The sequence below is a fragment of the Apium graveolens genome, chromosome 9 (genome assembly GCF_009905375.1).
Source record: "Apium graveolens cultivar Ventura chromosome 9, ASM990537v1, whole genome shotgun sequence".
In the NCBI taxonomy this organism is placed as follows: domain Eukaryota; kingdom Viridiplantae; phylum Streptophyta; class Magnoliopsida; order Apiales; family Apiaceae; genus Apium; species Apium graveolens.
In genome coordinates, this window is record NC_133655.1 from 61858451 (window position 1) to 61885052 (window position 26602).

General features: G+C 33.4%; 1 long non-coding RNA gene across 6 annotated transcripts; it reads left to right on the plus strand.

The window, feature by feature from the left end:
* The first annotated feature begins 4241 nt into the window (after nucleotides 1-4241).
* LOC141684149 (uncharacterized) lies at nucleotides 4242-8271 on the plus strand. Of its 6 annotated transcripts, XR_012560563.1 has the most exons (6): nucleotides 4244-4727; nucleotides 5536-5597; nucleotides 6983-7079; nucleotides 7157-7352; nucleotides 7782-7893; nucleotides 8004-8271. It is a non-coding gene; the product is annotated as an uncharacterized LOC141684149 (long non-coding RNA). The 6 variants fall into 6 exon arrangements; XR_012560562.1 differs by having other exon boundaries at nucleotides 4242-4727; nucleotides 7157-7893; XR_012560559.1 differs by having other exon boundaries at nucleotides 4246-4727; nucleotides 7782-8271.
* Nucleotides 8272-26602: the final 18331 nt, after the last annotated feature.

Below are 26602 nucleotides of genomic sequence, written 5' to 3' on the forward strand. Positions count from 1 at the left end.
AGTAGTACTATATGATATCAAAGGTACGTATTGAGTTCAAATTTTGAGGACGAAATTATTTGAAGGCGGGAAGAATGTAACACTCGAGACTTAAAAATAAATATTAGATGGAATGAATGGAATAAATATTCTAATTATGTGTTATTTGACATCTTTGTTCGATGTTTATATGTGAAAAAAATTGTGAATTTAATTTTTATATATCTAAAATAAAAGTAAAGATAATTTTTATGTTTTTCTAGCAATTTATATGTCATTATATGATTTTAAACGATTTATTGATTTAATTACTTATTTTTCAAAGTAGATATTAATTATTTTGAATAATTGGGAATCGTCCAACTTCAACGGTTTTTACGTTTTCACCACCCAGAAGTTTCAGGAAAACTCATTTCTACCTTAATTTGATTATTTCGAGCATTTTCCGTGTTTTGACTTTTTCAATCCGGAGTACGGTTTTACTCATCTAGTTCCCTGTACAAATTTAAGATATTATTTTTGTTTCGGTAAACCAATAAACCAAATATTTTTGATATATGAGATATACGAGATATTTTGATTAGAATTCTATCTTATATTTTCGTAGTATGTGCAATCATATCTTATCTTTTTGTAGCACGTGCAATCATATCATATCTTTCCGTAGATATAAATAACCTTATAGTACCTTGTTCGGATAATGATAAACAAGCAGTAAAATCCTATAATTACCCAGAGAAATTATGTATATACATAGTGTTCTTCCTTATCAAACGAGGATTCAAAGTTGTTATCAAACTCCGATTTTAGCGTGCAAGTAGTCAAATTGAAGCTCGTAACAACGAAATCAAGTTTTAGTAACCATATCACTGTAGTTCAAGTAGACGAAAGATCGATATGAAAATCAATTCGAAGTTCGGGATTCATAGATAATTATTTAAGCGGTGCACGGTAAATATATAATGTCCTATTTCATTGTTGATGTTTTGATATTTAAATGATGATTGATTTAATTTGACTGATGATTCACTGATGAAAAATGAGTATTTTTGCACTGATACTGGATGAACTGATGATGATGCTTCCTTTTTAGAAGTAAGCTAAAGCAATTGTTTAGCTGGACGGGATCCCAAATTGATGAATTGATGAATTGATGAACATATCGTGCTTGAATACTCCATTTTAATCTTGTGAGAATTATTTTGACGAACACTTGATGATTGTGATGAAACTCTGATTATCCTATTTATTTGATGATTGGAAGAACTCTGATTTTCTCGGATAAACCTCGGTTGAATTAATACGATATATGCTTACAGAGCTTTATAAGCTCACTCTTTTATGTCAGTAACTTTCTCAGGAAAGAATTTTGGAGAACGAAGTTCGAGAATCGTCTAACTTAAACAGTTTTTACATTTTCACCACCCAGAAGTTTCGGGAAAACTCATTTCTACCTTAATTTGATTATTTCGAGTATTTTCCGTGTTTTTAATTTTTCAATTCGGAGTACGGTTTTACTCATACAGTTCCCGGTACAAATTTTACGAGATTATTTTTGTTTCGGTAAACCAATAAACCAGATATTTTTGGTATACGAAATAATTTGATTAAAATCCTATATTATCTTTTCATAGCACGTGCAATCATATCTTATCTTTTAATAGCACGTGCAATCCTATCATATCTTTTCGTAGCTATAAATTGCCTTAAAGTACCTTGTTCAAATAATGATAAACAAACAGTACAATCTTATACTTACCCAAAGAAAATAGGTATATTCATAATGTTCTTCATATTCAAACGATGAATCGAAGGCGGTATCAAATTCCGATTTTAGCGTGCAAGTACTCGAATCGAAGCTCGTAACAACTAGAATCAAGTTTTAGCAACCATATCAATGTAGATTCAAGTGAAGAAAAGATCGAGAGTAAAATTAATTTGAAGTTCGGGATTCATAGAGAATAAATTAAGCGGTGCACCGTATGTATATACTCTACTATTTCATTGTTGATGTTTTGATATTTAAATGATGATTGATTTGATTTGACTGATGATTCACTGCTGAAAAATGAGTATTCTTGCACTGATACGTGATAGACTGATGATGATGCTTCCTTTTTGGAAGTAAGCTAAACCAGTGGTTTAGCTGGCCGGGATCCCAACTTGATGAATTGATGAATTGATGAACATATCGTGCTTGAATACTCCGTTTTAATCTTGTGAGAATTATTTTGACGAACTCTTGATGATTGTGATGAAACTCTGATTATCCTATTTATTTAATTATTGGAAGAACTCTAATTTTCTCGGATAAACTTCGGTTGAATTAATACGATATATGCTTACAGAGCTTTATAAGCTCATTTTTTTATGTCAATAACTATCTCAGGAAAGAATTTTGGAGAAGGAAGTTCGGGAAGGGGTAAGAATGTGATAAACTAAGGGTTTAGTGAGGATCAAGAGGCGTCTAGCATCGTGACAAAAAATGTTGCAGTAGACGTATGTTTGTACCCAGTTAGGATCTTATGATGTATCGTACCTTTTATGGTAAATTCGAGATTGTTGTACGAACATTATATTATTAAATAAGTTTTAGATTTTGTAAGCATTTATTGAGTTGTTAGTTTATTTGGCGTCCCCGGTTCGGGTTTCCGAGGACATCCCGAGGTCGGGGTCGTCACAGGTGGTATTAGAGCTAGGGTTTTGAAAGGGGACGGATATAGAATTTAGAATCCAAAGTAATAAAAGTTTAGACTCGAGGAACATTTAGTAAACGCGTAAGTGTAAGTTTAGACATGACCACTTTAGACCTTATAATATGTGCGGTACTCAATGATCGTTATTGTGGCGTATATTATGACATGTGTAGTGCTTGATTGATCATTCTTGTGGCGTATATCATGATATGGGTAGTACCCGATAATCGTTACAATGATATGTATTCCGAATGAAGTAGGATTAATATTTTATGTTGAATTGTAGGAAAGGATGGATGATGGAAATTCTGATGAGACTGAATCTAGTGTACAAATTCGCCCTGAGATGTTGTTGATTTTGGGAATAAATTTTGGATGATCCTATAGACGTTGAGATGATTGTGAGAAACGAAATGAGAAGAGGTGCTAAGTTCTTTTCATATTAAATTTTGTAGACGTGCTGGGACGAGTAGTACTATACGATATCAAAAGGTACGTATTGAGTTCATATTTGGAGGACGAAATTATTTTAAAGCGGGAAGAATGTAACACCCCCGACTTAAAAATAAATATAAGATGGAATGAATGGAATAAATATTCTAATTATGTGTTACTTGACATCTGTGTTCGATTATTACATGCGATAAAATTTGTGAATTTTAATTTTATATATTTAAAATAAAGTATAGATAATTTTGATATTTTCTAGCAATTTATATGTCATTATATGATTTTATAAATGATTTATAGATTTAATTACTTATTTTTAAAATTATATATTAATTATTTTAAATAATTGGGAATCGTCCAACTTCAACGGTTTTTACGTTTTCACCACCCAGAAGTTTCTGGAAAACTCATTTCTACCTCAATTTGATTATTTCGAGCATTTTTCGTGTTTTGACTTTTTAATCCGGAGTACGGTTTTACTCATCTGGTTCACGGTACAAATTTACGATATCATTTTTGTTTCGGTAAACCAATAAACCAGATATTTTTGATATACGAGATATTTTGATTAGAATCCTATCTTATATTTTCGTAGTACGTGCAACCCTATCTTATCTTTTTATAGCACGTACAATCCTATCTTATCTTTTCGTAGCTATAAATAGCCATACAGTACCTTGTTCAGATAATGATCACTATGCCATAAGTGGGCCACTGTAATGCAAGTGTTACAAGGAGCGTTACATTAGCTAAGAAATTTTTGTCCTATTGTAACATCTCTGAATTACTGTTACAATAGGTATAACGCTAGTGTTGCCGAGAAACGCCGGTGTTGCACCACATATAACACCAATGCCTAATGTTACGTTAGTTACATTTTTAATTTTTAAATATATTAAAGGAAAAATATTATCATAAATTAGTATTAAAATTATATTATGATTTATTTGTGAATGAAAAATGTACTATATAATAAAAAAATTATAAAAATATTTTGTTTTTATTTAATAAATAATATTTTAATAACTAATTAAAAAGTTAAATAAATTTTTTAAAAAATTATACACAGCTTACAAGGTGAATTATTGGGCGGCATATGCCCCAAAATGAATTATTGGACTCACTATTTAGATAAATATTCTCTCTCGCTCACAAGATCCTCTCTCGTCGACTCTTTTTTTCTCTCTCTCTCAAACCTCACCAGAAAGCGCTCGATCTCTCTCCCTCTCTTTCTTAACGCTATCTTGAGAACACATCGAAGACTTAGTATTTTAATAGACATGTATATGGCTCGAGCAATTACTGATTTTTATATCTATAAGATTTTGCAGTCGATTAGGGTTTCAAAGGGGCTCCAATTAAGTGGTAAATATATGCATTCGCTATAAGTAATTGGGTTTCAAAGGGGCTCTAATTAAGTGGTTAATATATGTATTCCTAACAATATTTTTCAGTATGATATCTTAAGCGATTAGGGCTGTAAAATTAATTGGGCGTTCCAGTTTCAAAGAGCTCCGGGAGGAATACGAAGAGCTTGAGAAAGAGCTTAGGCAGATAACGAAGGAGAAATATGAAGCTCTCGGCAGCCAAAACTTTGAAAAGGTAATAAACATCTAATTTCCATCCAAATTGTCTTTGTATATTAGGTTAGGAAGTTTAATCTCTATGTCTTGGACCCTAAATATAGATTGCAGGAAGTCAGAAACATCGTTATATCCTGAACAGCTCATGCCTAAATTATCGTTATGTCAGGGGATGAATGTCCAGGGCAATGACAAGGATGACTGCTCGCATTTTTTGAATATATTGTTTTATTTTATTTCAATTATTTTTGCATTTCAAATTGTTAATTTGATATGTTTCGCTGAATCTGAAACTTATAGACTTATATATTATGTTGTTAATATAAGTCTCAGCCGCTTTTTATTTCCGGAGATTGGATTTAACAAGGTAGTACTTTATCTATTTTATTCTGTCTGAAGAGGAATTTTACATGATCGACTTCTTCACTGATATAATTTTAGCTACTACAAAGATGTTCTTATTGGTTTTCTTAGGTATGATCTGAATGTGGACCTTTCTAGATGTTCATGCTGACAAGAGCACCTTTCATCATTTTGACAAATTTAACCTGAAGTACAATCCTTGTGGTTTTTTAGTTACATTATGATTGTGCAGAATTCGAAAAATTATTTTGCTCTACATTGTTATTATGTAAATGAGTAGTTATATTGTGCCCATTTTGGAAGTTAATGTATAATCAATAGCCACTGTAGTATGAGTATTCATCCGTATATGTTTGTACATTGACAATCTGAATAGAGGCTCATTTTATTGATCTTTCATTTCCTCTCTTTATATTGAACATTTATTTTGACTATCATGTATATTGTTCTCCAATTTTTGACAGGGCGTTTCCTTGCTGAGGTCAAGCAACAAGTTTTCTCAGATCTTGATACAAGTAAATACCAGGTGTGTGCTTGAACACAGTAAATACCTTGAGCATTGGAATGATAATATGATATTAATTACTAATTTATTGTGAAATGACCACATTATCCAGTGTATTGATTTGTTATGATGTATAAGAAATTAGTGTCTGAACACTGAACATGCTGATGTAATCTAGAGAGAAGTTGTAGATATTTTTTTAAAGAATATTGACAGCACCATTTTCAATGTATATCGAAAACTAAGTGATTATACCTACTCTGTATTGTCGCCCCTATTCTAAAATCAACACATGAATCATTGTTCAAAAATTACTTTATCAACTGTCAAATAAATATTAAAGAATATTAAAACATGTGTTGCTGTTAACTATTACCGTTGTTCCACGGGCATTATCATAACAGCAGGAATAGGTAGCAATAGCAGAGTATACCTTGCCTTAATGCACAAATATTAGCTACTCTCTCCTTTTATGAACTGTGCTTTTTTCTCGGTTCTATTATATTATAATTTTCTAATGTTATTGTTTCCTAAAACTGCGTCAATAGACTTGGTGCTTTGTGCTTCCTGATTATTTCCTAACTTAATAGTTGATTAAGAAAAAATTGAACAGACATACATGGAAATACACAATAAGATTTAACAATATTATAGTTCTGCTAGTGTAACAAGGTGAAATTGTTGTTAATCTTATAGTTCTGCTAGTCGAACACGCACTTGTGTTTCTGCCTCTTGATGATCATTGTTGCTAATCTACAAATATAAAAGACCATCACAGACCATACTGCTTAGGACTAGTGTCTCCGGTAATCGAGTATTGACTTAGCCACCTATCAAGCTTTGTAGTCACTAGCACATCTAGTAACTCTTAAATAATGCAGGGAAATGGAAACTAGTGCTTTGAGAAATAAATAGCAGGAAATTGCTTCTACAACATCTTGGCGCTAAATTGAGATATTTTAAGCTCCAGCAGAAACGAGTAAAATTCTTAAGACTTCAGTTTGTCTGTGGAGAGCATATATCTAGCATACGACTAATCTGTGAAGATCATAGTAACATCTAAATTAAGCACGCCTAAAAATGCAGTGGCGGTTTAACTGCAACGGCCATGCTCAAAACTGAGTAGCAGCCATGTAATGTCCACCTTTAGTTTAAACTATCCAAATTGTTCTTTGATTATTTCTCTTTGAAAACTCTTTGACTCGCTCCATATGAGCTGCTTTATACTGTCATCCTCCAAGCTAAATACACCCGTGTCACCTTCAGTATGAATGATCTTTTATTTTTGATATGAAGAAAGCACAGACACCGAGAAGCATTACTTAGTTTAGTTCTGCATTGTTCATCGAAACTTCTTTAAAAGAAGGCCTATCGCTTTCTTCTGAGCTTATTGTTATGGTTTGCAGGGTATGGAAAGCTACATACGGTGAAACTAGAAGAATGCGAAATCTAGAATTTCAATCCAGATTCTGATGCAGATTCATTTCTAGAAAAATGGGCCATGTATGAATTGTGTCATTAATACCTCATCTATCAATAACCTGACCACTATGTTAACTATTTTATGTTTAACTTTCCAGATGGGCATTCACATTCTTCTTTTATATGCTACAGACCTTGCAAATATTGATAGCTATTAGTGTCTATCAAGTACATATTGCTAGTTCGGTTCATTAAAAGATGTAAAATCACCTTAGGTCTGATCCAGATGTAAAAGATGCAAGTATTGACAGGGACACAGATCTCCTGATCTTTGCAAATGATCGTCTGTGGAAGGTATCACATGCCTTCTCGACTCAAAATTTATCTGATACATTAAGATAAACCTAATGTTCGATATTATTTTGATTTTCTTGGGCTTTTTATAAATATTTATTTATGTAGATGAGATGTTTTTTTATATTGCAAAACACTGCTTGACTGACACAGGTCTTATTACTTTAAAGCATGCTTAGCATATGTTTTAGAATAAATTATATGCACATTATGGGCCTTTTTTGAACTTTTTGCATGTGTATATTTCTTTATGTTCTTTCTTGTCGAAATTAAACTTCCTTGTAAATATCTTCCTCCGAGAAAGTAAAAACTACAGCAGTTTTTAAGAGATAATATCAAACGCGAGGCTTAAAAGTTATGTGATAAATAAAGCGGAGCAAAATTTTGAAGTAGAAACTTACTGTGAGCCTCTTCTGGTTCTTCTGTTAGATCTGAAGCTTATCACCGTGGATCAGACTTTTGGCCCTGTGTGCATAATGTTTGAGGAATACAGCTTTAATAATTACCTCTATTACTCTATTTTCCACACCTCACAATATTGGTAAAGTAGCACTGCTTGTTTTTCTCTATTACAAAATCCTCATTTCCCCGGCTAAGTCCAAAATGCATTTTGTGTTGATTCTTATGCAATTTGGTGTGACTCGTGTACAGGAGCAAGGAAAGTATCAGGAAAGTGTAGAAGGGCAAAAAGTGCTCTGCCTGGTTATTTTGTATAATTTCATATTAAAGGATAGTCGAAGTGTAGTTTTTTCCTATTCAAGGATAGCTGGGATGTTATGTTGTAGTTGGCGTGAGAGATGAGACACAGTGGTATGATTTGGAGAATTGAGACTGTTATTTAATAGTTTGGTTCGGAAAATTCAGACTCATGTACGCAAATTTGATATTTTATTGATTATGGGATTGTTCTTTAAATAGAGTATATATTTGAAAAAATTTAAAAATAACTGTTACATTCGACTATTCTAGTATAATATATGTTTATATATAGTGTTATATTACATATACTAGTGTTGCTTAATTACAAAAAATTGGTGTAACAATAGTCTAGGCTGTGGGAGTCCATATTTGCAATTTTGATCGAACTTAATGTATCACTGATTTTGCGTTACAATTGGGCTTTTAGTGTTACATTAGTTGCCTATTGTAAACTTTTCTTCTCTGTTATAATAGATCAGTAAAGTGTTACATTAGGTTATCTATTGTCATGCTCGTATATGTAACGCCCCTAGGTGTTACAATAGACCTAATTTAATGCTTTTTGGGCCTATTGTAACACCATTCAGGCATTACAATAGCCCACTTATGGTGTAGTGGATAAACAAGCAGTAAAATCTTATAATTACCCAGAGTAAATACGTATATTCATAGTGTTCTTCATAATCAAAAGAGGATTCGAAGGCGTTATGAAACTCCGATTTTAGCGTGAAAGTAGTCGAATCGAAGCTCGTAACAACTAAAATCAAGTTTTGGCAACCATATCACTGTAGATTCAAATAGACAAAAGATCGATAGGAAAATCAATTCAAAGTTCGGGATTCATAGAGAATAAATTAAGCGGTGCACAGTAAGTATATACTGTACTATTTCATTGTTGATGTTTTGTTATTTAAATAATGACTGATTTGATTTGACTGATGATTCGCTAATGAAAAATGAGTATTCTTGCATTGATACTTGATGAACTGATGATTATGCTTCCTTTTTGGAAGTAAGCTAAACCAATTATTTAGCTGGACGGGATCCCAACTTGATGAATTGATGAATTGATGAACATATCGTACTCGAATACTCCGTTTTAATCTTGTGAGAATTATTTTGACGAAATCTTGATGATTGTGATGAAACATTGATTATCCTATTTATTTGATGATTAGAAGAACTCTGATTTTCTCGGATAAACCTCGGTTGAATTAATACGATATATGCTTACAGAGCTTTATAAGCTCACTCTTTTATGTCAGTAACTTTCTCAGGAAATAATTTTAGGGAAGGAAGTTCGGGAAGGGTAAGAATGTGATAAACTAGGGTTTTAGTTAGGATCCAGAGGCGTCTAGCATCATGACAAAAAATGTTGTAGTAGACGTATGTTTTTACCCGTTTATGATCTTATGATGTATCGTACCTTTCATGGTAAATTCGAGAGTGTTGTACGAACTATATATTATTAAATAAGTTTTAGATTTTGTAAGAATTTATTGAATTGTTAGTTTATTTGGCGTCCCCGGGTCGGGTTTCTAAGGTCATTCCGAGGTCGAGGTCGTCACAGGTGGTATCAGAGCTAGGGTTTCGAAAGGAGATGGTTAAAGAATTTAGAATCCAGAGTAATAAAGTTTAGGCTCGAGGAACATTTAGTAAACGCGTAAGTGTAAGTTTTAGACATTACCACTTTTGACCGTATAATGTGTGTACTACTCGATGATCGTTTTTGTGGCGTATATTATGACATGTGTAGTGCTTGATTGATCGTTCTTGTGGCGTATATCATGATATGGGTAGTATTCGATAATTGTTACCACAAAAGGTATTCTGAATGAAGTAGGATTAATATTTTGTGTTGAATTGTAGGAAAAGATGGCTGATGGAAATTCTGATGAGACTGAATCTAGTGTACAAATTAGCCCTCAGATGTTGTTGATTTTGGGAAGAAATTTTGGATGATCTTACAAACGTTGAGGTGATTGTGAGAAATGAAATGAGAAGAAGTGCTAAGTTCTTTTTATATTAAATATTTTAGACGTGTTGGGAGGAGTAGTACTATATGATATCAAAAGGTACGTATTGAGTTCAAATTTTGAGGATGAAATTATTTTAAGGCGGGAAGAATGTAACACTCCCGACTTAAAAATAAATATTAGATGGAATGAATGAAATAAATATTCTAATTATGTGTTACTTGACATCTGTGTTTGATGTTTACATGCGATAAAATTTGCGACTTTTAATTTTTATATATCTAAAATAAAGTATAGGTAATTTTGATGTTTTTCTAGCAATTAATATATCACTATATGATTTTATAAATGATTAATATATTTAATTAGTTATTTTTCAAATTAGATTTTAATTATTTTGAATAACTGTGAATTGTGAAACTTCAACAGTTTTTACGTTTTCAGCACCTAGAAGTTTCAGGAAAACTCATTTCTACCTTAATTTGATTATTTCGAGCATTTTCCATGTTTTGACTTTATAATCCGGAGAACGGTCTTATTCATCTAGTTCTTGGCACAAATTTACGATATTATTTTTGTTTCGGTAAACCAATAAACCAAATATTTTTGATATACGAGATATACGAGATATTTTGATTAGAATCCTATCTTATATTTTCGTAATACGTGCAATCCTATTTTATCTTTTTGTAGCACGTGCAAGCATATCTTATCTTTCCGTAGCTATAAATAGCCTTACAATACCTTGTTCAGATAATGATAAACAAGCAGTAAAATCTTATAATTACCAAGAGCAAATACGTATATTCATAATGTTCTTCATAATTAAATGAGGATTCGAAGGCGTTATGAAACTCCGATTTTAGCATGCAAAGAAGTCGAATTGAAGCTCGTAACAACTAAAATAAAGTTTTAGCAACCATATCACTGTAGATTCAAGTTGACAAAAGATCGATAGGATAATCAATTCGAAGTTCGGGATTCATAGAGAATAAATTAAGCAGTGCACGGTAAGTATCTACTGTACTATTTCTTTGTTGATGTTTTGATATTTAAATGATAACTGATTTGATTTGATTGATGATTTGATGATGAAGAATGAGTATTCTTGCACTGATACTTGATGAACTGATGATGATGCTTCCTTTTTGGAAGTAAGCTAAAGCAATTGTTTAGCTGGCCGGGATCCCAACTTGATGAATTGATGAATTAATGAACATATCGTGCTTGAGTACTCCATTTTAATCTTGTGAGAATTATTCTGACGAACTCTTGATGATTGTGATAAAACTGTGATTATCCTATTTATTTAATGATTGGAAGAACTCTGATTTTCTCAGATAAACCTAAGTTGAATTAATACGATATATGCTTATAGAACTTTTTAAGCTCGCTCTTTTATGTCAGTAACTTTCTCACGAAAGAATTTTGATGAAGGGATTTGGGGAAGGGGTAAGAATGTGGTAAACTAAGGTTTTAGTGAGGATCAAGAGGCATCTAGCATCGTGACAAAAAATGTTGCAGTAGACGTATGTTTATACCCGGTTAGAATCTTATGATGTATCGTACCTTTTATGGAAAATTCGAGATTATTGTACGAACTTTATATTATTAAATAAGTTTTAGATTTTGTAAGCATTTATTGACTTGTTAGTTTATTTGGCGTCCCTAGGTCGGGTTTCTGAGGACATCCCGAGGTCGAGGTCGTCACAGGTGGTATCAGAGCTAGGGTTTCGAAAGGGGACGGATATAGAATTTAGAATCCAGAGTAATCAAAGTTTAGGCTCGAGTAACATTTAGTAAACGCGTAAGTGTAAGTTTTAGACATGACCACTTTAGACCGTATAATGTGTGTAGTACTCGATGATCGTTATTGTGGCATATATTATGACATGTGTAGTGCTTGATTCATCGTTCTTGTGGCGTATACCATGATATGGGTAGTACTCGATAATCGTTACCACGACATGTATTCCGAATGAAGTAGGATTAATATTTTATGTTGAATTGTAGGAAAAGATGGCTGACGGAAATTCTGATGAGACTGAATCTAGTGTACAAATTAGCCCTCAGATGTCGTTAATTTTCGGAAGAAATTTTAGATGATCTTGTAAACATTGAGATGATTGTGAGAAACGAAATGAGAAGAAGTGCTAAGTTCTTTTTATATTAAATATTTTAGACGTGTTGGGAGGAGTAGTACTATATGATATCAAAAGGTACGTATTGAGTTCAAATTTTGAGGATGAAGTTATTTTAAGGCGGGAAGAATGTAACACTCCCGACTTAAAAATAAATATTAGATGGAATGAATAAAATAAATATTCTAATTATGTGTTACTTGACATCTGTGTTTGATGTTTACATGCGATAAAATTTGTGAATTTTAATTTTTATATATCTAAAATAAAGTATAGGTAATTTTGATGTTTTTCTAGCAATTTATATGTCATTATATGATTTTATAAACGATTTATATATTTAGCTGGCCGGGATCCCAACTTGATGAATTGATGAATTGATGAACATATCGTGCTTGAATACTCCGTTTTAATCTTGTGAGAATTATTTTGACGAACTCTTGATGATTGTGATGAAACTCTGATTATCCTATTTATTTGATGATTGGAAAAACTCTGATTTTTTCGGATAAACCTCGGTTGAATTAATATGATATATGATTGCAGAGCTTTTTAAGCTCACTCTTTTACGTTAGTAACTTTCTCAGGAATGAATTTTGGAGAAGGAAGTTCGGGAAGGGTTAAGAATTTGATAAACTAAAGTTTTATTGAAGATCAAGAGGAGTTTAACATCGTGATAAAAATGATGCACTAGACGTATGTGTGTACCCGGTTAGCATCTTATGATGTATCGTACCTTTTATGGTAAATTCGAGATTGTTGTATGAACTTTATATTATTAAATAAGTTTTAGATTTTGTAAGAATTTATTGAGTTGTTAGTTTATTTGGCGTCCCTGGGTCGGGTTTCTAAGGACATCCCGAGGTCGAGGTTGTCACAGATGGTATCAGAGCTAGGGTTTCGAAAGGGGATGGATAAAGAATTTAGAATCCAGAGTAATAAAAGTTTAGGCTGGAGAACATTTAGTAAACGCGCAAGTGTAAGTTTTAGATATTACTACTTTTGACCGTATAATGTGTGTAGTACTTGATGATCATTTTTGTGGCATATATTATGACATGTGTAGTGCTAGATTGATCATTCTTGTGGCGGATATCATGATATGGGTAGTATTCGATAATCGTTACCACAAAAGGTATTCTGAATGAAGTAGGATTAATATTTTATGTTGAATTGTAGGAAAAGATGGCTGATGGAAATTCTGATGAGACTGAATCTAGTGTACAAATTAGCCCTCAGATGTTGTTGATTTTGGTAAAAAATTTTGGATGATCCTACAAACGTTGATATGATTGTGAGAAACGAAATGAGAATAGGTGCTAAGTTCTTTTTATATTAAAGTTTTTAGACGTGTTGGGAGGAGTAGTACTATATGATATCAAAAGGCACGTATTGGATTCAAATTTTGAGGACAAAATTATTTTAAGGCAGGAAGAATGTAACACCCCCGAATTAAAAATAAATATTAGATGGAATGAATGGAATAAATATTCTAATTATATATTACTTGACAACTGTGTTCGATGTTTACATGCGATAAAATTTGTGAATTTTAATTTTTATATATCTAAAATAAAGTATAGATAATTTTGATGTTTTTCTAGAAATTTATATGTCATTATATGATTTTATAAATGATTTATAGATTTAATTACTTATTTTTCAAATTAGATATTAATTATTTTAAATAATTGGGAATCATCCAACTTCAATGATTTTTACGTTTTCACCACTCAGAAGTTTCGGGCAAACTCATTTCTACCTTAATTTGATTATTTTGAGCATTTTTCGTGTTTTGACTTTTTAATCCGGAGAACGGTTTTACGCATCTAGTTTCCGGTACAAATTTACGATATTATTTTTGTTTCATGAAACCAATAAACCAAATATTTTTGATATACGAGATATACGAGATATTTTGATTAGAATCCTATCTTATATTTTCGTAGTACGTGCAATCCTATCTTATCTTTTTGTAGGAAGTGCAATCATATCTTATCTTTCCGTAGCTATAAATAGCCTTACAGTACCTTGTTCAGATAATGATAAACAAGCAGTAAAATCTTATAATTACCAAGAGCAAATACGTATATTAGTGTTCTTCATAATCAAATGAGGATTCGAAGGCGTTATGAAACTCCGATTTTAGCGTGCAAAGAAGTCGAATTGAAGCTCGTAACAACTAAAATCAAGTTTTAGCAACCATATCACTATAGATTCAAGTAGAGAAAAGATCGATAGGAAAATTAATTCGAAGTTCGGGATTCATAGAGAATACATTAAGCGGTGCACAATAAGTATATACTGTAATATTTCATCGTTGATATTTTGATATTTAAATGATGACTGATTTGATTTGACTGATGATTCGATGATAAAAAATGAGTATTCTTGCACTGATACATGATAAACTGATGATGATGCTTCCTTTTTTGAAGTAAGCGAAACCAATTGTTTAGCTGGCCGGTATCCCAACTTGATGAATTGATGAATTGATGAACATATCGTGTCTGAATACTCCGTTTTAATCTTGTGAGTATTATTTTGACGAACTCTTGATGATTGTGATGAAACTGTGATTATCCTATTTATTTATTGATTGGAAGAACTCTAATTTTCTCAGATAAACCTAGGTTGAATTAATACGATATATGCTTATAGAACTTTATAAGCTCACTCTTTTATGTTAGTAACTTTCTCACGAAAGAATTTTGATGAAGGGGGTTGGGGAAGGGGTAAGAATGTGGTAAACTAAGGTTTTAGTGAGGATCAAGAGGCGTCTAGCATCGTGACAAAAAATATTGCAGTAGACGTATGTTTATACCCGGTTAGAATCTTATGATGTATCGTACCTTTTATGGAAAATTCGAGATTGTTGTACGAACTTTATATTATTAAATAAGTTTTAGATTTTGTAAGCATTTATTGACTTGTTAGTTTATTTGGCGTCCCTAGGTCGGGTTTTTGAGGACATCCCGAGGTCGAGGTCGTCACAGGTGGTATCAGAGCTAGGGTTTCGAAAGGGGACAGATATAGAATTTAGAATCCAGAGTAATAAAAGTTTAGGCTCGAGTAACATTTAGTAAACGCGTAAGTGTAAGTTTTAGACATGACCACTTTAAACCGTATAATGTGTGTAGTACTCGATGATCGTTATTGTGGCGTATATTATGATATGTGTAGTGCTTGATTGATTGTTCTTTTGGCGTATATCATGATATGGGTAGTACTCGATACTCGTTACCATGACATGTATTCCGAATGTAGTACGATTAATATTTTATGTTGAATTGTAGGAAAAGATGGCTGATGGAAATTCTGATGAGACTGAATCTAGTGTACAAATTAGCCCTCGGATGTTGTTGATTTTGGGAAGAAATTTTGGATGATCTTACAAACGTTGAGATGATTGTGAGAAACGAAATGAGAAGAAGTGCTAAGTTCTTTTAATATTAAATATTTTAGACGTGTTGGGAGGAGTAGTACTATATGATATCAAAAGGTACGTATTGAGTTCAAATTTTGAGGATGAAATTGTTTTAAGGCGGGAAGAATGTAACACTCCAGACTTAAAAATAAATATTAGATGGAATGAATAAAATAAATATTCTAATTATGTGTTACTAGACATCTGTGTTTGATGTTTACATGCGATAAAATTTGTGAATTTTAATTTTTATATATCTAAAATAAAGTATAGGTAATTTTGATGTTTTTCTAGCAATTTATATATCACTATATGATTTTATAAATGATTTATAGATATAATTACTTATTTTTCAAATTAGATATTAATTATTTTGAATAACTGTGAATTGTCTAACTTCAACAGTTTTTACGTTTTCACCACCCAGAAGTTTCGGGAAAACTCATTTCTACCTTAATTTGATTATTTCGAGCATTTTCCATGTTTTGACTTTATAATCCGGAGAACGGTTTTACTCATATAGTTTCCGGTACAAATTTACGATATTATTTTTGTTTCGGTAAACCAATAAACCAAATATTTTTGATATACGAGATATACGATATATTTTGATTGGAATCCTATCTTATATTTTCGTACGACGTGCAATCCTATCTTATCTTTTTGTTGCACGTGCAATCATATCTTATCTTTCCGTAGCTATAAATAGCCTTACAGTACCTTGTTCAGATAATGATAAACAAGCAGTAAAATCTTATAATTACCAAGAGCAAATACGTATATTCATAGTGTTCTTTATAATCAAATGAGGATTCGAAGGCATTATGAAACTCCGATTTTAGCGTGCAAAGCAGTCGAATTGAAGCTCGTAACAACTAAAATCAAGTTTTAGCCCATTTCATTGTAGATTCAAGTAGACAAAAGATCGATAGGAAAATCAATTCGAAGTTCGGGATTCATAGAGAATACATTAAGCGGTACACGGTAAGTATATACTGTACTATTTCATCGTTGAAGTTTTGATATTTAAATGATGACTGATTTGATTTGACTGATGATTCGATGATGAAAAATGAGTATTCTTGCACTATGATGAACTAATGATGATGCTTCCTTTTTTAAGTAAGCTAAACCAATTGTTTAGCTAGCCGGGATCCCAACTTGATGAATTGATGAACATATCGTGCCTGAATACTCCGTTTTAATCTTGTGAGTATTATTTTGACGAACTCTTGATGATTGTGATGAAACTGTGATTATCCTATTTATTTAATGATTAGAAGAACTCTAATTTTCTCAGATAAACCTTGGTTGAATTAATACGATATATGCTTATAGAACTTTATAAGCTCACTCTTTTATGTCAGTAACTTTTTCAGGAAAGAATTTTGATGAAGAGGGTTGGGGAAGGGGTAAGAATGTGGTAAACTAAGGTTTTAGTGAGGATCAAGAGGCGTCTAGCATCGTGACAAAAAATGTTGCAGTAGACGTATGTTTATACCCGGTTAGAATCTTATGATGTATCTTACCTTTTATGGAAAATTCGAGATTGTTGTACGAACTTTATATTATTAACTAAGTTTTAGATTTTGTAAGCATTTATTGACTTGTTAGTTTATTTGGCGTCCCTAGGTCGGGTTTCTGAGGACATCCCGAGGTCGAGGTCGTCACAGGTGGTATCAGAGCTAGGGTTTCGAAAGGGGACGGATATAGAATTTAGAATCCAGAGTAATAAAAGTTTAGGCTCGAGTAACATTTAGTAAAGGCGTAAGTGTAAGTTTTAGACATGACCACTTTAGACCGTATAATGTGTGTAGTACTCGATGATCGTTATTGTGGCATATATTATGACATGTGTAGTGCTTGATTGATCGTTCTTGTGGCGTATATCATGATATGGGTAATACTCGATAATCGTTACCACGACATGTATTCCGAATGAAGTAGGATTAATATTTTATGTTGAATTGTAGGAAAAGATGGCTGATGGAAATTCTGATGAGACTGAATCTAGTGTACAAATTAGCCCTCAGATGTTGTTAATTTTGGGAAGAAATTTTGGATGATCTTACAAATGTTGAGATGACTGTGAGAAACAAAATGAGAAGAAGTGCTAAGTTCTTTTTATATTAAATATTTTAGACGTGTTGGGAGGAGTAGTACTATATGATATCAAAAGGTACATATTGAGTTCAAATTTTGTGGATGAAATTATTTTAAGGCGGGAAGAATGTAACACTCCCGACTTAAAAATAAATATTAGATGGAATGAATAAAATAAATATTCTAATTATGTGTTACTTGACATCTGTTTTTGATGTTTACATGCGATAAAATTTGTGAAATTTAATTTTATATATCTAAAATAAAGTATAGGTAATTTTGATGTTTTTCTAGAAATATATATATCATTATATGATTTTATAAATGATTTATTGATATAATTACTTATTTTTCAAATTAGATATTAATTATTTTGAATAACTGTGAATTGTCTAACTTCAACCGTTTTTAGATTTTCACCACCCAGAATTTTCAGGAAAACTCATTTTTACCTTAATTTGATTATTTCGAGCATTTTCCATGTTTTGACTTTATAATCCGGAGAACAGTTTTACTCATCTAGTTTCCGGTACAAATTTACGATATTATTTTTGTTTCGGTAAACCAATAAACCAAATATTTTTGATATACGAGATATACGAGATATTTTGATTAAAATCCTATGTTATATTTTTGTAGTACGTGGAATCCTATCTTATCTTTTTGTAGCACGTACAATCATATCTTATCTTTCCGTAGCTATAAATAGTCTTACAGTACCTTATTCAGATAATGATAAACAAGTAGTAAAATCTTATAATTACCAAGAGCAAATACATATATTCTTATTGTTCTTCATAATCAAATGAGGATTTGAAGGCGTTATGTAACTCCGATTTTAGCATGCAAAGAAGTCGAATTGAAGCTCGTAACAACTAAAATCAAGTTTTAGCAACCATATCACTGTAGATTCAAGTAGATAAAAGATCGATAGGATAATCAATTCGAAGTTCGGGATTCATAGAGAATACATTAAGCGGTACACGGTAAGTATATACTGTACTATGTCATCATTGATGTTTTGATATTTAAATGATTACTGATTTGATTTGACTGATGATTCGATGATGACAAATGAGTATTCTTGCACTGATACTTGATGAACTAATGACGATGCTTCCTTTTTTGAAGTAAGCTAAACCAATTGTTTAGCTCGCCGGGATCCCAAGTTGATGAATTGATGAATTGATGAACATATCGTGCTTGAATACTCCGTTTTAATCTTGTGAGAATTATTTTGACGAACTCTGGATGATTGTGATGAAACTGTGATTATCCTATTTATTTAATGATTGGAAGAACTCTAATTTTCTCAGATAAACCTAGGTTGAATTAATACGATATATGCTTATAGAACTTTATAAGCTCACTCTTTTATGTCAGTAACTTTCTCACGAAAGGATTTTGATGGAGGGGGTTGGGGAAGGGGTAAGAATGTGGTAAACTAAGGTTTTAGTGAAGATCAAGAGGCGTCTAGCATCGTGAGAAAAAATGTTACAGTAGACGTAAGTTTATACCCGGTTAGAATCTTATGATGTATCGTACCTTTTATGGCAAATTCGAGATTGTTGTACGAACTTTATATTATTAAATAAGTTTTAGATTTTGTATGCATTTATTGACTTGTTAGTTTATTTGGTGTCCCTGGGTCGGGTTTCTGAGGACATCCCGAGGTCGAGGTCGTCACAGGTGGTATCAAAGCTAGGGTTTCGAAAGGGGACGGATATAGAATTTAGAATCCAGAGTAATAAAAGTTTAGGCTCGAGTAACATTTAGTAAACGCGTAAGTGTAAGTTTTAGACATGACCACTTTAGACCGTATAATGTGTGTAGTACTTGATGATCATTATTGTGGCGTATATTATGACATGTGTAGTGCTTGATTGATCATTCTTGTGGCGTATATTATGATATGGGTAGTACTCGATAATCGTTACCACGACATGTATTCCGAATGAAGTAGGATTAATATTTTATGTTGAATTGTAGGAAAAGATGGCTGATGGAAATTCTGATAAGACTGAATCTAGTGTACAAATTAGCCCTCAGATGTTGTTGATTTTGGGAAGAAATTTTGGATGATCTTACAAACGTTGAGATGATTGTGAGAAACGAAATGAGAAGAAGTGCTATATTCTTTTTATATTAAATATTTTAGACGTGTTGGGAGGAGTAGTACTATATGATATCAAAAGATACGTATTCAGTTCAAATTTTCAGGATGAAATTATTTTAAGGCGGGAAGAATGTAACACTCCCGACTTAAAAAAAATATTAGATGGAATGAATAAAATAAATATTCTAATTATGTGTTACTTGACATCTGTGTTTGATGTTTACATGCGATAAAATTTGTGAATTTTAATTTTTATATATCTAAAATAAAGTATAGGTAATTTTGATGTTTTTCTAGCAATTTATATATCACTATATGATTTTATAAATGAGTTATAGATATAATTACTTATTTTTCAAATTAGATATTAATTATTTTGAATAACTGTGAATTGTCTAACTTCAACAGTTTTTACGTTTTCACCACCCAGAAGTTTCGGGAAAACTAATTTCTACCTTATTTTGATTATTTCGAGCATTTTCCATATTTTGACTTTATAATCCGGAGAACGGTTTTACTCATCTAGTTTCCTGTACAAATTTACAATATTATTTTTATTTCGGTAAACCAATAAACCAAATATTTTTGATATACGATATATTTTGATTAGAATCCTATCTTATATTTTCGTAGTATGTGCAATCCTACCTTATCTTTTTGTAGCACGTGCAATCATATCTTATCTTTCCGTAGCAATTAATAGCCTTACAGTACCTTGTTCAGATAATGATAAACAAGCAGTAAAATCTTATAATTACCAAGAGCAATTACGTATATTCATAGTGTTCTTCATAATCAAATGAGGATTCGAAGGCGTTATGAAACTCCGATTTTAGCGTGCAAAGAAGTCGAATTAAAGCTCGTAACAACTAAAATCAAGTTTTAGCAACCATATCATTGTAGATTCAAGTAGACAAAAGATCGATAGGAAAATCAATTCGAAGTTCGGGATTCATAGAGAATACATTAAGCGGTACACGGTAAGTATATACTATACTATTTCATCGTTGATGTTTTGATATTTAAATGATGACTGATTAGATTTGACTGATGATTCGATGATGAAAAATGAGTATTCTTGTACTGATACTTCATGAACTAATGATGATGCTTCCTTTTTTGAAGTAAGCTAAACCAATTGTTTAGCTGGCCGGGAACCCAACTTGATGAATTGATGAATTGATGAACATATCGTGCCTGAATACTCTGTTTTAATCTTGTGAGTATTACTATGACGAACTCTTGATGATTGTGATGAAACTGTGATTATCCTATTTATTTAATCATTGGAAGAACTCTGTTAGTCCCTTAACAATATAGCAAGAATTACAGAAGGGGGGTTGAATGGAATTCTTGAACCTTTTTCTTGAAATAGAAATGTTCAACTCGATTATGGATATATTTGTTTTAATTAGCACAATGCGGAATGTAAACTTGAATGAATCAAAACATAAGTAATTAAAAAAAAGAGGCTTTAAAAACTTTCTGGTGGATTTAAACAATTCCACCAGAGATATATTTAATATATCGAGAGGACTCTGTGTGCAGAAATGCTCATAGCTGCTTACAAAATAGAACTGCTAAAAACACAGGAAATGCTAAAGATAGTGCTTACAAAGATTTATCTGTTGTTATTTCTTAGCTATCTCAGTTATTTTTCTATTTGCTACTCTCTTGGTTTATATATTACCAAGATTACAAAGTCAAAAGAACTAAACAAATATAAAATCTAAAAGTCTTGATCTTTGCTGCTTTTCGTCCTCTATTACCCAGTTAATGGGCTTCCACAGTGTACTTGTATCCAACTCAACGGCTGTGTGTCAGCTTTCACTGTTCAACTGATGTTTGAATCTTGATATGATCGTCAGTCGACTTTCAGATCATCCGTCGATGACTTAATTGATCATCTGTCGACTACTATGTTAAACATCCGTTGATAGTCATTTGATCATCCGTCGAAGCTTTGTTAAGCATTCGTTGGCAGCTATTTTGGCACTTGACTTCATTTCACTTATACAGAATTACAAGACATTGCTTATGTACAGTTAATCAACCTATTCTGCATATCTAATTAAAGTCAACATGACTTATATGCTACTTCAGATTCTATACAAAGGTGCATACAACACTGTGCTACAAACTTATTATTACATAAGCTACTCACTCGATGGATAATAAGTTAATCATCCGTCAGGACTATAATGAGTTATCCGTCGGGACTATAATTCTTATCCGTCGAGTGCTACATTATTTCACTAAGTAAAATCTACTTAGATGTTTTGTTTAGGTAATCATCAAGTACACAACATATTCACAACAATCTCCCCCAATTTATGTCTACTGGAATTGTAGCCATAAATTAAGAGATACTTGATGATAAAAAAACATCCTAAACATATATCTTTAAAGATAAGTAGATAAAACTGAAAGTGCTTCAATTTAAACAAAAATGTACAAGGTTTGGCTCACAGTCAGTTCAAGATGCTCCTCTAGTCTGAGCAGATTTTTCTAGTTTCTTGAAGGTCTGGATCTTCTTCCAAGCTTTCTGTTGTTTTCTTCAATTTGATTCTGGAGCTGTCTGTGGAATTCTAATTTATCAGATTCTGAGAGATCTAACATTTCTTGCATTTCCAAGAGAGTCTCATTGCTAGAGATACTCAATTGGTCTTCTAATCTGAAGAATCTTCTCACACCCTTGTCATCCATGAATTCCATCAGCCAGTAGGGCCTTAGATGCACTCTTCTCCCTGTGTATGGGATGATAAGAGTTTTGGGTAGTGCATCTTTGGCTCTAACACTCCTTAGCTCTTCAATCTTCTTCAATACTAATCTTCTTGCAGTTATATTGAACCCAAAGTTTTTCTTGAAGGATGAATAGACCTTGATCAACACAGCTTGGCTTTCTTGAAGTATCCTGTGAAGAGGCCACTGAATCTATCTTCCCCCTTTGTACTTGAACACCAACCTTTCAGGTAGGTTTCTGTATGCATCAATTGCCCTTACCTCATCCAGCTCCTCCAAATAAAGGTTTAGATCTGAGAATTCTTTGATGTCACACAAGTACAAGTAGTCTCCCCTGTTGACCTTGGGTTGAGTTTTGACTACTGACTTGGATTTGAGAGGTGACAACTTCACTTTCTTGACTGCCCTTGATTTTATCCTTCTTGGCTTAGTAAGAATTGGCAAGTTGAAGTCAGGAATTGGTAATTTATCCCACTCTATTGGCTCATCCTTTGGCACAATAGGCTCTCCATGTATGTTCCTGTAGGGGTCCACCACCCTTATGTCTTCAAACACCACAGAGGGCTTTGATGCTTGAGTTTCAGCTTGAGTGGATTCCTTTGGAAATTGATCTTCCAATTCCTTGTCAACAACATCCAACTTTTTTTTTGTTCTTTTAGCCAGTTCTTTCTTTCTTGGGGATTTCTTCTATTTTTCAATCTTCTTCTCTGATTCAGTAGCTTGAGATGGTTGAGAGGGAATTTGTTGAGAAGAATTCACAGCCTGTAGCTTGGACAAGATAGCAAACTGTTCATTCTTTTGTTTAGACATCTTTGCATCTAGGGCAGCTTGCCTCTTTTCCTGCTTCAATCTGGCTTTTTCTTCTTCCTTTGCATGAGCAAATTGTGGATGTCCAGCTACCACACAAATTTCCTTCCCATTTCTGAATATCTTTGCAATTCTCTTTCTTGAGGCAGAATCAACTGGATCTTTGTAGAGGAGAATAGATCTTGACAGAAGCTTCTTTTCATCAGGCTTGGGTGTCTCATACACAGAATCTATAGGGTTCTTCAAAGATAACTTTGGATAGTTTGCCCTTGGTTTAAGAATTATCTCATCCTTTGTAGTCTTGATGCAGGAAGATTGTCCTTTCTCCAGATAGTTCATGCTCATCTCATTCACATTGATTGGCTTGACATAAGAGTGATGGATGGCTGACTGATCTGGTTCCTTGACTAATTGAAACTTTTTCTGTATTTCCTCATCAATCTTTTTCCAGTTGATCAGAGTCAACTCTCCTTTATCAGCATCTTTCAAATTTGCTGCTGCTGCATTTATAAGATCTATACCATCTACAACTGGTGGCTTGGAGATAGTAATTGAAGGTACAATTACTTTGCTTATTTGAACTAGAAGTTTCTCCCCCTCAGTTGGTCCTTTCTCCCCCTTACTTGATTCTCTCTCCCCCTTTTTGTTATCATCAAGTGGAGGAGTTAGGCCTTGTGCTTTAGCCAGTTGCATAAGAAGATTTGTCTGAGTCTGTTGATTTTGAAGAAGTAGAGCCACTGAATTCTCAATAACCTGAACTCTGTTCTCCAGCTTGGCTATCTTCTTGTCAGAATCTGATTCTCTCCTTAATCTTAGTAATAGATCATGCATGGTACCATATGGCATTATTGAATCCAGCTTCTCAGAGTTATATGTCTTTAAGTCAGCTATATCCTTTTTCAATTCATCCACACTGAGATTCTGTCTTGAGTGTTGGATCTTCATTAAATGTAAGGAGTCTAGGTGGGCTTGAAGAACAGCCTTGGTACCAGCATCTGAAGCTTCCTGAAGGGCCTGCTGAATAGCTATTACTTGTTTTACCAAAGACACCTCAAATTGCCCTGGTGAAAATTCCTTTGCCCATGCCCATTTAGGTAAACTGAAAGCAGAACTTGGGCCTTCAGCTCCCCCTAAGTTCATGCTTCCATCCAAAGAACCAGAGTCATCATCATCAGAATTTACTCCAAATTATTCAGATGGCTCTCCAGCTTGAGAAGGCATTCTGTTCACAGCAGCTTTATCTCTTTGAAGAGATTCTGTGGTGTGCACTAAATTCAAAGTCTGCTCTGCCTCCACATTGCCCTGAGCAGCCAACAGTTGATAGGCTGAAACAGGGTGAGTAAAAGTGTCAGCATCCAAGGAAATGTTATCAATTACAGCTTTGTAATGTTGCTGAAATTGTCTTTCCTTGTCAGCATCATCCACAATCATTGACTCACTAGCAATGGCTGGTTCCATCCTTATTTCTCCAGTACCTGCCTTTCTCTCATATTCTCTCTTTTGTTGCATCAGAGTCTTACCCTGGCTCCCCACCCTCACACCCTTACCTTCACCTACTAAGGTGGGACTCCTCTCACTCACTTTTGCCAATCCTGAATGAATGGATTGCTGAGATTCACTCTTTTCCTCTCCTTTTTCCTGGGAGCAACCCAGCCTCTCACTCAATGCACTCTCCTCTCTCAGTCCTAAGAGTGATTGTATTACCACCAAATCTTCTGCACTTGAAATTATTGAAGTTTGGAGTTGTGCATAGACACTCGACGGATAAGTGATATCCGTCGGGTGAGTGGTAAAGCTATCCGACGGATAACTGTTGTTAAGCTTATCCGTCGGGATACAATCACTACTCGACGGATGAACAATATCCATCGAGAGAGTAGAAATGAATGAGGTGGGAAGAGAAACTATTGTTGACTCTGTGTTGATTGAAGTTATTTGAGGCACAAATGTCATAATAGAATCAGAAAGAATTGGCAAGTGAGCCAACAAATCTTCTAAAAGATGATGCTCACTTGCACTAGATTTTGGCTTCACCAACAGAGTTAAAGAAGGGGAATCAGGAATTGAAGTGTTTATCATGTCCACTTCCAGTGAGTTAGTTGGTGAGTATTGTGTTTCTGTGGCTTCTATTATGAGAGATTTTGGCTGTGACTCCACATTTATTGGAGCCACATCAATCTGAATTTGAGAAGGTGCAGGGACTGTGTCTTTAGCACCAGTTTGCACTAAGTGTGTGCCCTGTGCATCCCCAATTGTTTTGGATTTCTTCTTTCTAGTGTAAGTTTGGTGTGAGCTTGTGTCCCTAACCCTCTTGGCCTGTGCTCTTGGATGTGAGCTTTGTTCAATAGCCACATCCTTTTGGGAGGATGCAGCTAGAAGTGAGCTTTTGTCCTTTTTAAGCACTACAGTTTGTTGGGAAACTGCAGTGTGGCTAGGCTGGGATTCACTCAACTCTCCAACCTTATCCTTGGGGTTTCATTGATGTTCACCCCTTCCCTCACCTATCTTACCCTCCTTCACACTCCCCTCTTTCGCTTTGGTAGATCTTTGAACTGGTACCTTTTGAGAGATACCAGAGGGGGTTTTCTTTGATTTGGATTTAGAAATTGCAGTTATTTTGGCAGCTTTGGTAGACAACTGTTTGGTCATTGTCACAGTTGCCATAGCTATGCCTGAAGTCAAAGAAATAGAAGAGATTTGAATAGTTGAGGGTCTGGATGAACTTACCTCACTTACCTGAGGTGTCAGCATTACAGGAAAATAGAACATTGGCACATCCTTGTGATGGTTGGCTCTGTTCAAGTCTGCAATGATTCTTCTCTCTTGAACCCAACAAGCTAATTTGTTGTTTAGGTTCTCAAGTTCAATCTCTTGACAAAGATGGTTAGCCAAAAGCATAAAAAATCTAGCATAGTAAATATTCTTTCCTCCTTTGGCTAAGTCACCTAGTTTAAAACCTAACTCATACACAACAAGGTCACTGAAATTGTAATATTTGTCTGTAACTAGCATGTATAGCATGTTAAGCATGGAAATGTTCACAGAATCAAAATTACTGATTTTTCCAGAAAAGACTTTAGTTACTACATCACACAAGTAACTCCATTCCTTCCTAAGACCTAGTCTTCTAATTTCACTTAGTTTTGCAGTAGGAAGTGCATAATGAATGGAATTGAGCATATTGACAATATCAGTGTCAGTGTGTGGTGCAGTTACATTATCATCAGGAATCTTGAAAC